This window comes from Phoca vitulina, unplaced genomic scaffold (genome assembly GCF_004348235.1).
Source record: "Phoca vitulina isolate PV1807 unplaced genomic scaffold, GSC_HSeal_1.0 scaffold8, whole genome shotgun sequence".
Lineage (NCBI taxonomy): Eukaryota > Metazoa > Chordata > Mammalia > Carnivora > Phocidae > Phoca > Phoca vitulina.
In genome coordinates, this window is record NW_022589711.1 from 57,390,873 (window position 1) to 57,407,861 (window position 16,989).

Sequence of the window (16,989 nt, forward strand, 5' to 3'; positions counted from 1 at the left end):
GGGCTTTTCAAGATTCCTGTTACAGGAGAGAAATAAGTAGAACCTTTTTTCAGGCCTCTAACAGAAGGCTTTCTGTAAGTTTATCTACCATCTTTCTTTCACTCTTTTACAAGCCCGTAAGTGTACAAACATCTGAGACTGAATCCGTGCACAGCGGCTCGAATCGGAGCTTGTGAGGCCTGAATGCCTGCCACATAAACCCATTAGCTTCGACAGATTAAGAAAAGATGCTTGGAGAGAAGGCAGGGGAGCCGAGGACAAAGCGAGCTTCACCACGATAAGGCTATGACAATCAGTTCCCCATTATTCACGGGCTCATTATCCAGCCCGGGCCCAGACCCAGATCGTTAACCTAATGCGGGAGGTCACCAAACACTGGGCCGCCCTTCTAGCGTTGGGCACTAGGATAAGGAAGCCCAGAAAATGTGAAGTTTACTCTTCATCGAGGTCCCCTTTCATGAGCCAGGCCAGGCAAACAATGCTTACTCAGTTGGTAGATGACAAAGAGGTAGTGTGAGGGCAAAAGAATGTGGTCATGAGAGCCAGGGTATGCGCAGAATCTAAATTCTAACGCAGCTGGGACAAACGTAAACTAATGTGGAAGAAAAACACTCATGTCCCCAGACAGTTGGACACCTTACACAATCCGATGCCTGGTGGTGCAGGTGGCTGGTGCTCCGTGTGTGGCTTCTGGAACACAAGCAAAAGGGAAAAAGGCCAGAAAAGCATCAGTTTTAGTACATATATATGTAAGCATTGATTTTATTTAGCGTAAGTGCACTGTACTTGAAGTAGGCGGTGGGAGTGAGAGTGGAGCACAAACCAGCCCGGGGGTTCTGATCCCGGCAAATACACCGACGTCCCAGACACCAGGCCTTGAGCGACCAGCCTTTCTTCAGCTCTTCCAGTTTAAGACCTGAATCGATACCCAAGCCTTGGTTTATTGACCTTGGCAGTGAAGCTCAGATAGCTAACCTTTGAATGGCACTTAACAGTTTACAGAGCACTTCTTTGTCCCCATTATCTTTTTGGCAGACTTTCTTAAATGGTAACACTCTGTTGAAATTGAATCTGAAAATATGGCTGTGAGCCTCCCAAAGTACTTTCTTGGAATGTTCACAGTAGCTACAGTGGGACGAGGACTAGACATGGGGCTTCTGGCCCCAGCTCCGGGACTGACTGGATTAACTCAGTGATCTCAGGGCCATCCTGGCCTAACCTCCCAGATCAGTGAGGGCACTGACGAGACGAGCCGATATTCGGGATCTCTTAGGAGGTATGGGAGAAAGGAGTTCCTTTGGGAATTCAAAGGGTGTGTGTGTGTGTGTGTGTGTGTGTGTGTGTGTGTGTCTGCGTACACATGTCTGCTAAGGTTTAACAGCTAAAAACATCCTCAAGTCATTACCTTTAAGGAAGCTCTGAAGATTGCTGAGTTCCACCATCAAAGATATATGTTCGTTCATTTCCCAAGCCTCTACTGAGCACCTGCGAGAAGCCAGGCACTGCTGGATGCTGAAAACAAATGATTTCAGATGGCATTTTTCAAATAAAGCCCTGTTCGTGGCACGGTAATACCTTAGTGACTCCTTATATGCTGTAGTTGCCAGCTCAGGGCGGCTCAGACTCAAAAGACGCTGACCCCACCTTCTTTGGACCACACTGACCAGAGGCTGAGGAGGGTGGGCATTTCTCCACCAACTCCTGCCCCAGCTGGCTGAGGGTTGTTCCCAGGGATGTGAACTCTTCGGTGTACTTCCTACCAGGAGGAGCAGAGGGTAGGCCCAGGGGTCTGTGTGCAGAGAGCTGTCGGTAGACGTAGTAACTCAGGTGGGCTGAGGGGACATGGAGCAGGTAGGGGGCAGGTGGCTACACCTACTTCTCACATGAGCAGGGCTCTCCTGGATGACCTTGGTTTTGTGGTCTCCATACTTAAGGTGGGTGATTCTTTGCTTCCCTCATTCTGTTAACAAACATATAGCAAGCATTTCTTTTGTATAAGACCCTGCAATAGATGCCCTGAGGCAGGGGTGGGGGTGAGGGTCACACAGGGAAACCCACCCTCCCCTTAAACAGCTCACAGGCTAGTGGGGAAAATGGTTGTCTATGTGAAGCTAGAATACAAGTTATAACTTACTATTACTCATCCAATAAGTTGGGCCTATGCTATGCCAGGCACAGCTCTAGGATTAGTGGAGGGAAAAAAATAGGTACCAGTCTCTGATCTCAGGGATCTTACATCTGGGGAAGGGGGTAAAAAACCCATGAAACAAATAGTCACAGTATTCATTAGATGGTGTTAAGTACTAGGGGGAAAAATAAAGTAGGAAAGGGAAATAGTGAATGGTGAAGTGTGGGGGTTGCGATTTTCAGTAGGGATGTCAGGGAAGACCTCGCGGCTGGGCAAAGACTTGAAAAAAATAAAGTAGCCAGATGGATATCTGAAGGAAAAGCATGTAGACAGAGGGAAGAGCAAGTGCAAGGCCCTGAAACTTTGAATACATGTGGAATATTTAGGAATAGCAAGGCCTGTGACTCCAGATCAGAGGGAGGGAGATGGGGAGCATACTAAGAGACAAAGACAGAAAGAAGAAATTGTGGTTGTATTATCTAGGGCCAGGCAGGCTCTTTAAAGACTCTGACCTTTGCTCTGTTAATGTTTAGCTGTTAGAGGTTTTGAGAGAGAAGTGACATAATCTGACCTATATTTTAAAGGACCACTCTGGCCGCTGAGTTGAAAATAGGTCCTAGGGGAACAGGGAAGGAAACACAACCAAGTAGTAGGCTATATGGTAATGCAGGCGAGGTCACATGTGGTTTGGTCCAGGGCACCAAGGGGCCATAGTCTGGGTATATTTTTAAGGTAGAGCCAATAGGTTTTAGATGTGTAGAGTGAGAGAAAGGGAGGGGTCAGTTATGGCTCCAAGGATTTTTGGCCTGAGTACAAGGAATTGCGAAGTTGCCATTTACAGCTACTTACTGAGATAGAAGAGGAGAAATTGGGGGTGTGAGTGGGGGAAGAACAGGCATCCTGTTTTGAACATATTAACTTTGAGATGCCTATTAGAAATCCAAATGGGAACATCAATTCAGATATACAAGTCAGGAGTTCAGGGGAAAGATCCAGACTGTAGAGACAAAGAAGTCGTCAGTGTGTATTTAAAGCTGAAGCTGGATGAGATCACTAAGGGAATGTGTCTAGATAGAAAAAAGAAAAGTTCCCAGGACTGAGCCCTAAGGACTTCAAGATTAAGAGGTTGAGGCGATGGAGAAGAACCGTCAGAGGAGAAGGGGGGAAAGTGGCTAGTCAGGTAGGGACAATCAGAACAGTATTTCCAGGAGAAAGGAGAAATCAATATGGCAGATGCTTCTGATAACCTGTCAGTAGGGTGAGGACGGAATTAGCAACATGGAGGTCATGGATTACTTGCTCATTTCCACAGAGTGAGAGAAAGAGACACAACCGAATGATTCGAAGGCGGTTTGAGGCAGGGATCAGAGAAGGCTCCATGGATTCAGAATCCTGGGCTTGAGTTCAGCTCAGACTCTCTCACTAGCCCTTCTATTCCCTGACTCTCAAAGTCTGAAAGAGCCCTGGGTATCCCTGCCAGGTGTCCTGCCCTGAAGGTATTGGTGAGCGATTCGGGGATAGAGGAGGAGAGATTACATTGCTGTCACCACCATCTTTGCCATTCCTATGGGACTCTGTTCTTGTTCTGTGCTCTTAAATTTCTTTTTTTGAAATGTTAAGTGTTTTTAAATAACCTTTTTTCATATTACACAATTAGCATATGTTCTTTGTAGAAAAACAGAAAAACCTTAGCCCATATTTAAAATTATTCTGAAAACTCCACCTAGAAATCACAGTTAACACTTTATCATACATCCTTCCACATGGCTTTTCTTTTTTTTTTTTAATTAATTTATTTGAGAGAGAGACAGAGAGAACATGAGCAGGGGGAGGGGCAGAGGAAGAGGGAGAGAGAGAGAGAGAGAGAATCCTCAAGCAGACTCCCCACTGAGCGAGGAGCCCAACATGGGGCTCAATCCCAGGACCCTGAGATCATGACCTGAGCTGAAATCAAGAGTCAGTCACTTAACCAACTTAGCCACCCAGGAGCCCCATCCACATGGCTTTTCTCTGTATTGTTATTTATTTATAAAAATAAGGTCATGCTGTACAGTGAACATAGATTTCTAACTTATTTAAATAATATATTTTTAATATCTTTCCAGATCAGGAAGTCTTTTCCTACAGTATCATTTTTAGTGCCTGCATCATATTCCACAGTACATATGTACTATACCATTTTTGAGCAGTCCCTTTGCTGAAGATTAAGGCAGCACAAATATATATCCAAAACCAAGCCAAGTGATCTCTATCCTCAAAAATCAAACAAACAAAAAACAAGAATTGGGGCTTTTAGTATGGAGGTTCCTCAAAAAGTTGAAAATAGAGCTACCCTATGACCCAGCAACTGCACTACTGGGTATTTACCCCAAAGATACAAATGTAGGGATCCAAAGGGGTACGGGCACCCCGATGTTTATAGCAGCAATGTCCACAATAGCCAAACTATGGAAAGAGCCCAGATGTCCATCAACAGATGAATGGATAAAGATGTGGTATATATACACAATGGAATATTATGCAGCCATCAAAAAATGAAATCTTCAGGCACCTGGGTGGCTCAGATGGTTAAGCATTTGCTTTCGGCTCAGGTCATGATCCCAGGGTCCTGGGATCAAGTACCGCATCGGGCTCCCTGCTCGGCGGGGAGCCTGCTTCTCTCTGCCTCTGCCTCTCTCTCTCTCTCCCTGTCTCTCATGAATAAATAAATAAAATCTTTAAAAAAAAAATGAAATCTTGCCATTTGCAACAATGTGGATGGAACTAGAGGGTATTATGCTAAGCGAAATAAGTCAATCAGAGAAAGACAAGTATCATATGATCTCACTGATATGAGGAATTTGAGAAACAAGACTGAGGATCGTAGGAGAAGGGAGGGAAAAATGAAACAAGATGAAACCAGAGAGGGAGACAAACTGTAAGAGACTCTTAATCTCAGGAAACAAACTGGGGGTTGCTGGAGTGGAGGTGGGTGGGAGGGATATGGTGGCTGGGTGATGGACACTGGGGAGGGTATGTACTATGGTGAGCGCTGTGAATTGTGTAAGACTGATGAATCACAGACCTGTACCCCTGAAACAAATAATACATTATATGTTAATTTTAAAAATTTAAAGAAAAAGAATTGGGGCTTTTTCTCATGTTCCCAATTAACAACCAACTCCTACTAATTTTACCTTCTAGATATCTCTCAAATCCACATCCACCATCACTGTCATAACTGATCCACAATCACTTCTCACTGGACTATTGCCATCACCCCGTAACACACCTTGCCACATCCACCCTTACCTCCCCCAACCCCTTCTCCCTACTGTAGTCAGAGTGATGATTTTTAAGCCCAAGTCACTCCCTCACTTGCGCCTTTCCATCGACAACCACTGGAACACCTAAAATTTTAAAAGCCTAATACCACCAGATGTTGGCGAGAATACCGTGCTGAGGGCATATAAAATGGTGCGACTCTTTTGGAAAACTGGTGGTTTCTTATAAAGGTAAACATGCATCCATTTTATGATCTAGCAATTCTAATCATAAGTATTTAGCCAAGAGAGATATAGACATGTGTTCACAAAAAGACCTCTGCGCTAACATTTAGAGAAGCTTGATTCACAATAGCCACCAAAGGAACCCAAGGGTCCATCAAGGGAAGATCGGATAAACAGGTTGTGGTATCCATCCAACAAAATGCTACTCAGCAATTAAAAAAAGAAGAAGAAGAATGAGCTGTGGAGATAGAAATCAGAAAGTGACAGCAAGGTGTGGATGGGCAGGAACTGGTTGGAAAGGGGTGGAGGGAATGCTCTGGGGTGGTAGAAATGCTCTAGATGTTGGTTTCGGGGGCTGTTACGCGTCCATTTGTCAGCACTTGGCAAACTGAACACCTGAAGTCTGTGCTTTTTATGTCACGTGAAGTAGTCCTCAAAAGAATGTTTCTAGTCATTTCTTGGGATAAACCAAAATCCTTAACTTGGCCTTACAACGTGAGTCCTTGCCTATCTCTTCAGCTTCATCTTGCCCCATTCTCTCTTATTGTAGATGTTCCAGCCCCCCACCAGGCCTCCTGGTGCTTCAACCATACCTTGCCCCGTCCCGCTCCAGCCAGACACAAACGATTCCCTGGACCTGAAATGTGACACTGCTTTCAAAACCATCCCTGACCTCCAACCAGCTTAACCTCAACACAGACCTTAATCTCAATTCCAAAGTCACCCCAGGGGAAAACAATCAACTACGCTCACAAGTAAGTGAGTAATTTCAATTTCCTGGCCTTCCTACCTTTGCTCTCATCTCCCATTGTCCACGTTTCCCACACTATCTTTTTTTCATGGCACTTCTCACAATTCTTATTCATTTCTTTGCAAGATTAGTTGATTGTCTTTCCCAATAGACTGTAAATTCCATGAAAGCAGGACCCTGTATACTTTGCTAACGGCTTTATCTCCAATACAGAGGGGGTGATTAAGAAAGATCTATTGAGGGGCGCCTGGGTGGTTCAGTTGGTTAAGCATCTGCCTTCTACTCAAGTCATGATCTCAGGGTCCTGGGATCTAGCCCTGCATCGTTGCATCGTTGGGCTCCCTGCTCGGCGGGAAGCCTGCTTCTCCCTCTCCCACTCCCCCTGCTTGTGTTCCCTCTCTCTCTCTGTCAAATAAATAAATAAAATTTAAACAAACAAAAAAAGATCTATTGAACAAGTAAATACAGTAATCAGCGTCTTTGTTCTTTTATGACTTTCAGGATAAATTCCTAGAAGATGGACGTTTAAGCAAAGGATAGGCATATTTCAAGGTTATTTGTATGAACTGCAAAAGGTTCACCAAAAAGACTGTGATTCGTACTTGATTCTTATACCCTTTGTCTAGGCAAGACATTGTTTATGCTTACACCTCAATTTGCCATTCCCTCTTTCTTTTCTTTAATTTATTTATTCAGATATTATTTATTGAGCACCTATTACATAGCATGCACCAAGCCAGCTACTTAGAATTCAGTGATGAATGATATCAGTAGTTTTCACATTTTTTGCTCACATACCATAGAAAAGAATTTTTAAAAACCAGACACCTGTTAGCACTGTCTTAAGTCAACATTTAATATTTTCTATCATATTATGAAAAGTTGAAAAGGATATAATCTCCAATTTATTGTAAATTCTGACATTTTAAAATATAATTATTCCAATTTAACAATGGATTCAATAATGCTACCAATTTAATTACCACCATTACTAAATTTCATCATTGATTATCACCAAACTATACAATCTCTTTCACAGACTTTTATGTCACTCTTTTTTTTTAGAGAGTGGAGAAGGGCATAAGGAGAGGGAGAATCCTGAGCCCGCACAGAGCACAACACAGGGCTCGATCTCACAACCTTGCGATCATGACCTGAGCTGAAAGCAAGACTTGGACATTTAAGCAACCTACCACCCAGATGCCCTGATGTCACTCTTTTTTATGCTTGAATCCTATTTCCATGTACACCCCCAAAAGAATTTTATCCCGATATAATCTACTTTTATGCTGGGAAGTCTTTATCCTGCCTTTTAATCTTACTCTGTCATACCTATATACCATAAATTGTTTTAAATAATTTCCTTTGGCAACAAGGCTTTACATGTTGAAAAATTATTCTGTATTGAGTGATTACTAAATTAATAGTTCACAATTGATCAAAACAATATAACTATATAACCAAATCTGGGATATATTTATTAAAATTAAAAAGTAAAAATTTATCAAAAATGAATCTGTCAGCGAACCCTGAGATGGGGGTACTCCTGTTTTTCCATTAGTTCACTGTATGAATGAGATGGGTTTTAGTGTCAATTCTAGTCCTGATTTTCAATTTTAAGTAAGTGCAAAGATACACTGTGGGACAGACGGTGCTAGCTGTCCACCAAAGTCATTTTCTTCTTCTCCCTTGGTAATAAGATTGTCGCCATAACGTGGCTACACTACATTCCCCAGCATCCCTTGCCATTGCCGTGCCCATTATCAATATATTGTTTCTCAGCTCAAGTTCATCCTTTTTGTTTGCTTTGTGAAATGAACCTGGGCCCCACATGCATTCCTTTTTTGCCAGGAGGCGGTGACGCTTTGTCAGCAGAAGGCTGTGTGACCCGGAGTGACCCTGAAGGAGAAAGTTTTTGCTTCCCAGTTCCTGCGTGTGGGCTCCCGACGTTATCCCAGCTTCTCTAGCACCTAGCTGCTGCATAGCAAGCAGCTTCCAGCGGTTTCTTCTGGCGCCCCTACCTTCAGTGGTTTTATAGCAGAATGTTTGCAACTCCCACCGTGCTCACACTTCCTCCAGGCCCTGCGCAGGCTCCCGTGGTGCCCAGTAGCCAGCAGCAACCAGCGGCCAGAAGCTTCCCTCGGTACTGTACCCTCCCGGTCAGCTCTGTAGCGAAGGACCTTGAGCAGCTCTCTCTGGCACCCAAGAGGGTGGATTTCCAGCAAGTTCTACCAGTCAGGAACTCTCTGTCCTACAGTGAGCCATCGCCATACCCTCTAAGACAGTAAAGAATTACCTTAGCAGGCTTGCATTCTCCAAACCTTGCACGTTCCAAAAAATGGTTTGGCCTTTGCCTGGCTCCTGAGATAACCTCTAAGCCCTTGGAATATCCTGCCTGAGAAGAGTGTCTTTGTTTACCTAGGACCTTGGGCCAAGCCACATAGTCTATGCTAACAATGTGATTTATACTTGGGGGGCTTTGGACCATGTAGACTCAGTTGACCTCTGGAGGGTTAACTGAGGTGAGCCATATGGGCAGTAAGCCAAGCATACATGATCAGCCCCCAGTGGAAACCCTGGACAACAAGGCTCAGGTGAGCTTCCTGAGTTGGCAATGTTCCATGAGTGTTTTTCACACATCACTGCTGGGAGAATGATGTGCTGTCCCTCTGGGAGAGGACAACTGGAAGAGCGTGCCTGGTCTCTCCTGGACTCAGTGCCCTGTGTGCCTTTTCCCTTTGCTTATTTTAATCTGTAGCCTTTCACTGTGATCAACCATAACCTTAAGTATAACAGCTTTTCTGAGTTCTGTTAATCCTTCTCACAAATCATGAAACCTGAGGGTGATCTTGGGAACTCTCAAATATACCTTTCCAGTAGGGATGCCTGGGTGGCTCAGTCAGTTGGGCGTCTGCCTTCAGCTCAGGTCATGATCCCAGGGTCCTGGGATCGAGCCCTGCATCGGGGTCCCTGCTCGGCGGGAAGACTGCTTCTCCCTCTCCCTCTGCCACTCCCCCTGCTTGTGCTCTCTTCTCTCTCAAATAAATAAATAAAATCTTTAAAAATAAATATATATATGCCTTTCCAGTAAAGTCTGAATCTCAGCCCTGAGGGGAGAGGAGGGTGTTGGGACCCTTCCTTGGTGCTCTATCTCACCCTAGGGCTAGTACTCACTCTTTATATCTGCTATTCCTTTACTTCTGAACTGCCAATCCCGTTATTCCAGTCTCCTGTATTGGTTAGTAATTCTTCATATTAAACTCTCCTTATTCAAATTACCTTATGGTTTCTCTCCTCTGACTGGACCCAGATAGATACAGTGGACATGTAAGCTACCTCTGGATTAGGGCTATTAGAAAAGCATGAGTACCTCCTCGATGCCCTCTTCCAGTTGGATGTAGATGATGACAAGACCCTGGCGGATGGCGGAGGCACGAGATGGGAGAAGCCTGGGTCTCTGACTCACCACATGCTGAAGAGCACCCACCAGTTAAGAAACAAACTTTGATAATGTTTGAACCATGTTTAAGTCTATCTGTAACCGCAGTTTAACTTACCCTAACTAATATATCTTGTTCACTTAAACAAATCCTTAAGAATGGAATAAGCTGTGTGTGTGTGTGTATTTAATTGAAATGCCACTCCATTATAGAATAGTCCTTCCACATTATATGCCAAAGTCCACATACTGATCTTCATCAGAAATTATTTTAAATGATCTATCAATTGACAATTCCATTAGGTCCTCCTTCAATTTCGTTGAAAAGGAAAGATTGGAATCAATTTAACTTACAAAACTGTGGGTGCCTGGGTGGCTCAGATGGTTAAGCATCTGCCTTCGGCTCAGGTCATGATCCCTGGGTCCTGGGACCGAGCCCCACATTGGGCTCCCTGCTTGGCGGGGAGCCTGCTTCTCCTTCTCTCTCTATTGTTCCCCCTGCTTGTGCTCTCTATCAAATAAATAAATAAAATCTTTAAAAAAAACAAACAAACTGGAAGTTACCAGTCACTAGAGTCTAATCATTTCCTCCATTTCTGGTAAGTATACCGAAAAGGTTTTACCAAGACTTAGCTACCAAATGCTTCTACATCAGTGGTTCTCAAAGTGTGGATTCCAGACAAGTGCATCAGCATCATCTGGCAACTTGTTAGAAATGTTAGAATTTCTATGTTAGAAAATGTTAGAAATTTTAGGCCCCACCGAGACCTACTGAATCAGAAATTCTGGGGATGAGACCTGCAGTCCGTGTTTTACCAAACAAGCCCTCTGGGTGATTCTGAAGCTCCAGTTTGAGAATTACTACTGTGTGTTATACCTGTAATTCTTTTGCCTGGACCTGTATTTAATCTGATAGTTTCCAAAAGCATTCAAATATTGAAATATGAATTTCAACATATCTTTGCCATTTGTATTAGTTACCTATTAGCGCATGACAATATTACCCTCAAACTTAGTGGCTTCAAACAACACACATTTATTTTCTCCCAATTTCTGTGGGTCAGGAGTCCAGGCATGACTTAAACTGGGTCCTCTACTTCAGGGTCCCATAAGGCTGCAAAGTGCCAGAAGAGACAGAAGTCTCATCGGAAGCATAAATGGAACAGGATTCCCTTCTAAATTCACAGAGAAAATTCTCTGTTGTCGACCAGCTAGAGGCCACCCTCAGCTCCTTGCCACACTGACGTCAGCCCAGTACGGCCATTTGCTGGTTCAAAGCCAGCAAGGCAAAGTCTGTTCTAATAAAACTGGAGTTATGCTTTTATGTAACAAAATCATATAAACGTAGTCATGTACATCCCATCATCTTTGCCATATTCCCTTAGCTAAAAGCAAGTTCTAGGTCCCGCCCACACAGAAGGGGAAGATATTACACGGGGGCAAGAATACCAGGGAAGTGCCCTAAACTGTCTGCTGCATCACTCAGGACTTTTTGTTTATGTGCCTTTGTTGCATCACTTGCTTGAACTCTATTTGATAGAACTTCAGAGGTTCCCTTTAGATCATTCAATAATAAACATGCTGAAAAATATTTACTAGAATAATTTTTTGCAAAGCTGGGTCTCGTGGTAAACCCACCAGCCAAACCAGACTATGACTTACTTTCTGTCAGTAAACGTCAGATGTCATTTTTCAGCTCAGATAAATGTGTTAATACAGAATTTAAGAAATACATAAAAACTTGAAATAATACATTTTATAGCACGTATGGTAAGAAAGATTACTAAAATCAGTCGAGATCAAACTGATGCATGTCTAATATAATTGATCACGTCTGAGTTACCAGAACGAGATGATAATGGTAGTACTCATTACTTTATAATTATTCAGTGTGATGTGTGACTAAAGTTATCAATTACTATTAATGTGATGAGTATTACTGAAAACAAGATATTCCTTCAGTAAATGTGTGTTCACGTGGGTATTGAACTCTGGTGGACAGCTTTGGGGGGATAATGCAATAAAATAATGCATTAAAAAGGCCAAAATAGCTCCATTAATTTCATTAGACATTATGATTAAATTTCCCATGTATTTAATGAAAAAGAAAGGTATATACTGCTAAAACTAATTGGTCCAGCGGCTAGCGTATAATTTTATTTTTTGTTAATAAGAACTGGAAAATCTTATTATAAACTGAAATAAGATGAGTATTGACTGTAATTGCAATGCACATTTCATAATATGATTTGACAAAAGAGGTTTGAACTATTTTATTGAACGAGGCATACCAAATTTGAAAGCCCATGAGATTTTTATATAGTACCTATTTCAGTGTGCTTGCATGAAGGATACTTTGTTTGCAAATTTGTCTTTTTTTTAAATTTCAAATCTATGACAAGATGAAAGAGTAATATAATAGACACATGCAAACATTTCACTTAAATTCATCTAACCTTCTACCTATTTATAAAAGTATATAAAATGAAAGTGCCTAAGTTGTAAGAACTTTACCAAGCCTATTGACTAGGAAAATACATCACAAGCTGGATTTGTCTGATAGTCTCTCGTGATTAGATTCTACTAAACATTTTGGGCAGGAATTACTACTTAAGTGTTGGTGTACTTCCTATCCCATCACCTTGAGAGGCACATGATGTCAGCTTACCCTGAGAGGGCTGAGCCTGAAGCTGATCACGTGGTTAAGGTGGTAACACCAGTTCTTTCTATTTTATTTATTTATTTTTATTGACATATAATGTATTATTTGTTTTAGGGGTACAGGTCTGTGATTCATCAGTCTTACAGAATTCACAGCGCTCACCATGGCACATTAGTTCTTTCTATTTTAAAATTACTCTTTCCCCTATGGGATTAATAAGTAGACCATTCCCCAATTAAATTTCCCCTGATGATTTTATCATCCTCTGATGATCTTGCCTGAGTAAATCAATATACACATTGGTGGTTGTCAGATGTTAATTTTCTGGTATATCTTAAAAGGTGAGTAGACCTCTTGGCTCACATCACAGAAAAGTCCAGGACTAAGCCAAAGTTGAATCCAGAGGCTCACATAGATTCACCAGTACCTATTCTCTTTCTATCACACAAGGCTCTGCTTTTCATTTTGTTGGTTTCGTTCTTGGATTATACCTGATGGTGGTCCCTTTAAACCCAGGCTTACACTTGCAGAGCTTCAAGTCCAATAGAAAAAGATGATGTCTTCTGAAATAATATCAATAAAAGTCTTAGAACTAAGTCTTCTTGGATCTGATTGTCTTAGCTTAGGTCATGCCCCATCCGCAAGTCAGTGACTGCGGCCAGGGAGATGACACCAAGTTTGATTTATATACCCAGCCCTGCAGCAGGAGTTAGTACCAGTTCCAGACAAACCATATGGACTGAGAGGTAGTTCCCCAGGGAAAATGGACGGGCTGTTATTAAAGAGCGAGGCAGAGGATGCTGGGCAGGAGGCAGAAACAACAGATGTCTCCTATAACTGATTATCCAATAAAGATGTTTAGACATCTGATAAGCCATCTGAAAAGACCAGCGTTCAAGAGTAGGAAGCAAAGCTAGGCACCTATTCACTCTTTACATCAAAATAAATTCCAGATGATTTTTTAAATTTTTATGCAAAAAACAAAACCACAAGAGTACTGGAAGAAAGCATGACTGAATAATTTTAAAAACTGGGAATAGAGATAGCCTTTTTAAGCATGACACAAAACACAGAAACCGAAAAGGATAATATTGATAAAACTCGACTACATAAAAGCTTAAAAGCTTTTATACATCAAAAATACCACACTGAATGAGGTAAGGAAGATCTACAATGAAGATCTAATAGTTATGAAAATCTATACACCAAGAAATGTAATAATGACCATCATGTAGCAGAAGTCAGAAAAGATACAAGAAGAAATAAACACAAATACTTTAGTAGGAGACTTTAATTCACCTCTCTCAGTCCATGACAGGTCAAGTGGATAAACGATGATAGATAAGCAATGACAGATAAGACCTTACATATGTAATTATTCATAAACAAGTTCTGATAGATAAAATTTCAACTCTATACCCTGAAAATAAAGAACACATTCCTGTTCCCCACAAGGGCCCCTGAAACATTCATGAAACTTGATCAGGTATTGGACCATAGGAAAGCATTCTCAGACCAATGTACAGTAATACCAGTAATAAAAAATCAGAACATAAAAAGACCCTTCCACCTTCAGAAATTTTTCTAAATAAACTCTTTTTAAAAAAGATTTTGTGTATTTTTTTTTTTTTAATCACACTAACTGGTAGGTTCTTTTATTTCAGAAAGGTTGAGATTCCTTAAATAAGCACACTTTAGGAACTCTACAGACCATATACTAAGAAAAATGTAACAGAGGTCAAAAGCTTTGTAGAATATAGCTGGAAATACTTCTTGGAAAGTTTTAATCTCACCTCAGACCCTTCTTTGCATGGAGGCCCTAATTTCTTTTTTTTTATTATTATTATGTTATGTTAATCACCATACATTACATCATTAGTTTTTGATGTAGTGTTCCATGATTCATTGTTTGCGTATAACACCCAGTGTTCCATGCAGAACGCGCCCTCTTTAATACCCATAGATTTTGTGTATTTATTTGACAGAGAGAGAGAGCACAAGCAGGGGGAGCGGCAGGCAGGGGAGAGGGAGAAGCAGGCTCCCCGCCGAGCAGGGAGACCAACTTGGGGCTCGATCCCAGGGTCCCAGGACCATGACCTGAGCTGAAGGCAGATGCTAAACTGAGCCACCCAAGAGCCCCCCACCTTCAGAAATTTTTTTAAAAATATTAGAATTCTGGGGTGCCCAGGTGGCTCAGATGGTTAAGCATCTGCCTTCGGCTCAGGCCATGATCCCAGGGTCCTGGGATCCAGTCCCGCATCGGGCTCCCTGCTCCTTGGGAGCCTGCTTCTCCCTCTGCCTCTCTCTCTGTCTCTCATGAATAAATAAATAAAATATTTTTTAAAAATAAAAAAATTAAAAAAATATTAGAATTTTGTCTTAAACATTTCTTGGGTTTAAGGAAAAGTAACTACTAAAGTTCTAGTCCATCTAGAAGCAATAACAACGAAAACAACATAGCAGCACCTATGGACTAGTATTAAAAGAGTGTTCAGTGAAAATTTCATAATTTTATTTAAACTGATAAAGAAGATAGAAGAAAAACAAATTAATTGAACATCTGACTCCAAAATTTTAAAAAGAACAACAACATAAACTATAGGAAACTAGAAAGAAAAATAAATCAAAGTTGGAAAACAGAAAAAATAGAAATAAGAATAAATTAAGACACAATGAATAAATAAGGGGAAAATAATAAAATAGATTAAAATTTGCCAATCTTATTAAGGGAAAAAACGGGTATAGTAGGCAGAATAATGGCCCCCCCAAAGATGTCTACACTCTCATCCATAGGACCTAGGGATATGTTACTTTACATGGCAAAAAGGGACTTCACATATTGATTAAGCTGAAGGACCTTGAGATAGAAGAGCATCCTGGATTATCCAGGTGGGCTCAACCTGATCATAGGAGTCCTTAAAATCAGAGAACCTTTCCCTGTTGAGGTCAGTGAGAAATGTAACGATGGGTGAAGGGTCCAAGAGATGTATGTGAGAATTTGGTGTGCTATTGCTGGCTTGAAGATGGAAGTAGAAGACCATAAGCCAAGGAATGCAGGCAGCTATAGAAACTAGAAAAGGCAGAGAAAGAGCTTCTCTCCCAGAGCCTCTGGAAAGGAATGCAGCCCTGTCAGCATCCTCATTTTAGCCTGGCAGTCCCCAAGTCAGACTTCCACCTACTAAAATGTGAGATAATAGGCCACTACGCTTGTGGTAATTTGTTACAGCAACCAAACAAAATGAATACAATGAGGAAGTTCAATTTCACAAAATAAGAAATGACAAGGGAGAAATACACCTAAATTAGAGAACACTAAAAGGTCATGAGACTGATTTTCTAACTCTGAAAACCTGACCAACTTCTAGGAAAATATGATTCCCTAAAATCAACCTCAGAACAGGTAGAAAATAAAAATAGACCAATTTCCATAAAAGGAGGTGAGAAATTTATCAGAGAGCTACTCCCTCAAAAAGCAGCAAACTCAGAGAATTTCACAGGGAATCTCCCCCCACACACACACGTACACACAGGGAATTTTTACTAGACTTCTTGAGAGCTGCTAATGCCAATGTTATTTAAACAGTTCCACAGCTTTGGAAAAAATAAAAACCTTGTAAATGTCTCTTACAATGAGAATTTAACATTGATACAGACAAATAACAAGGATTGCATACACAAAATTTACAGGTCAAGCTAATTTATAAATATAGATATAAAAATCCTAAATGAAATATTAACAAACAGACCCAGCAGAATTAAAAAAAAAAGACTACATGAGGATACTCTATGAATGCATGGATGGTTCAATACTAGAAAATCAATCAGTATAATTCATATTACTAGATCTAAGAAGAAAAATAATATGATCATTCCCATTACGCTGAAAAGGCATTTGACAAAAGAGCATGCATTTAAATCACTAATAAATGTAGAAGGAATAAAGGAATTAGAAAATCATAATTCAGCAACCATTACAATAATATAATTAATGCAAGCTAAGAACCATCAGTGAGTGCCAAAATTAGTAAGTGAAAAGTTTGAGGACTAAAGGATATTTGCAGAGTCTCAGAGTATCTCCCAAAGATACTTATTAATTGCAATGGAAAAAATAGTAACTTTACAGAGGAAAACCTGCTTAACACTATCAAGTGATGAAAGTTAATGTCACCGATAATAAGACAAATCAACACCCCATGTCTCCTGATATGATGCACTAAGAAAACACAGCCTCCCTTCTGTAGTATTCCTACAGAACTCCTAATCATGAGGAAACATCAGACAAACTTAAACTAAGGGATTTTCTACTAAAAAGACTGGCCTCTACTCTTTAAAAATGTCAGCGTCATAAAACAGTAAGAAAAAACTGAGGAACTGTTTCAGATTTAAAAAAAAAACACAACTAAAACGTGACAAATGAAGTTTCCTTTGCTATAAACGACATTATTGGGACAATGGATAAATCTGAATAAGATCTATAGATCAGATAACATTATATTAATGTTAATTTCCTGATTTTTTTTC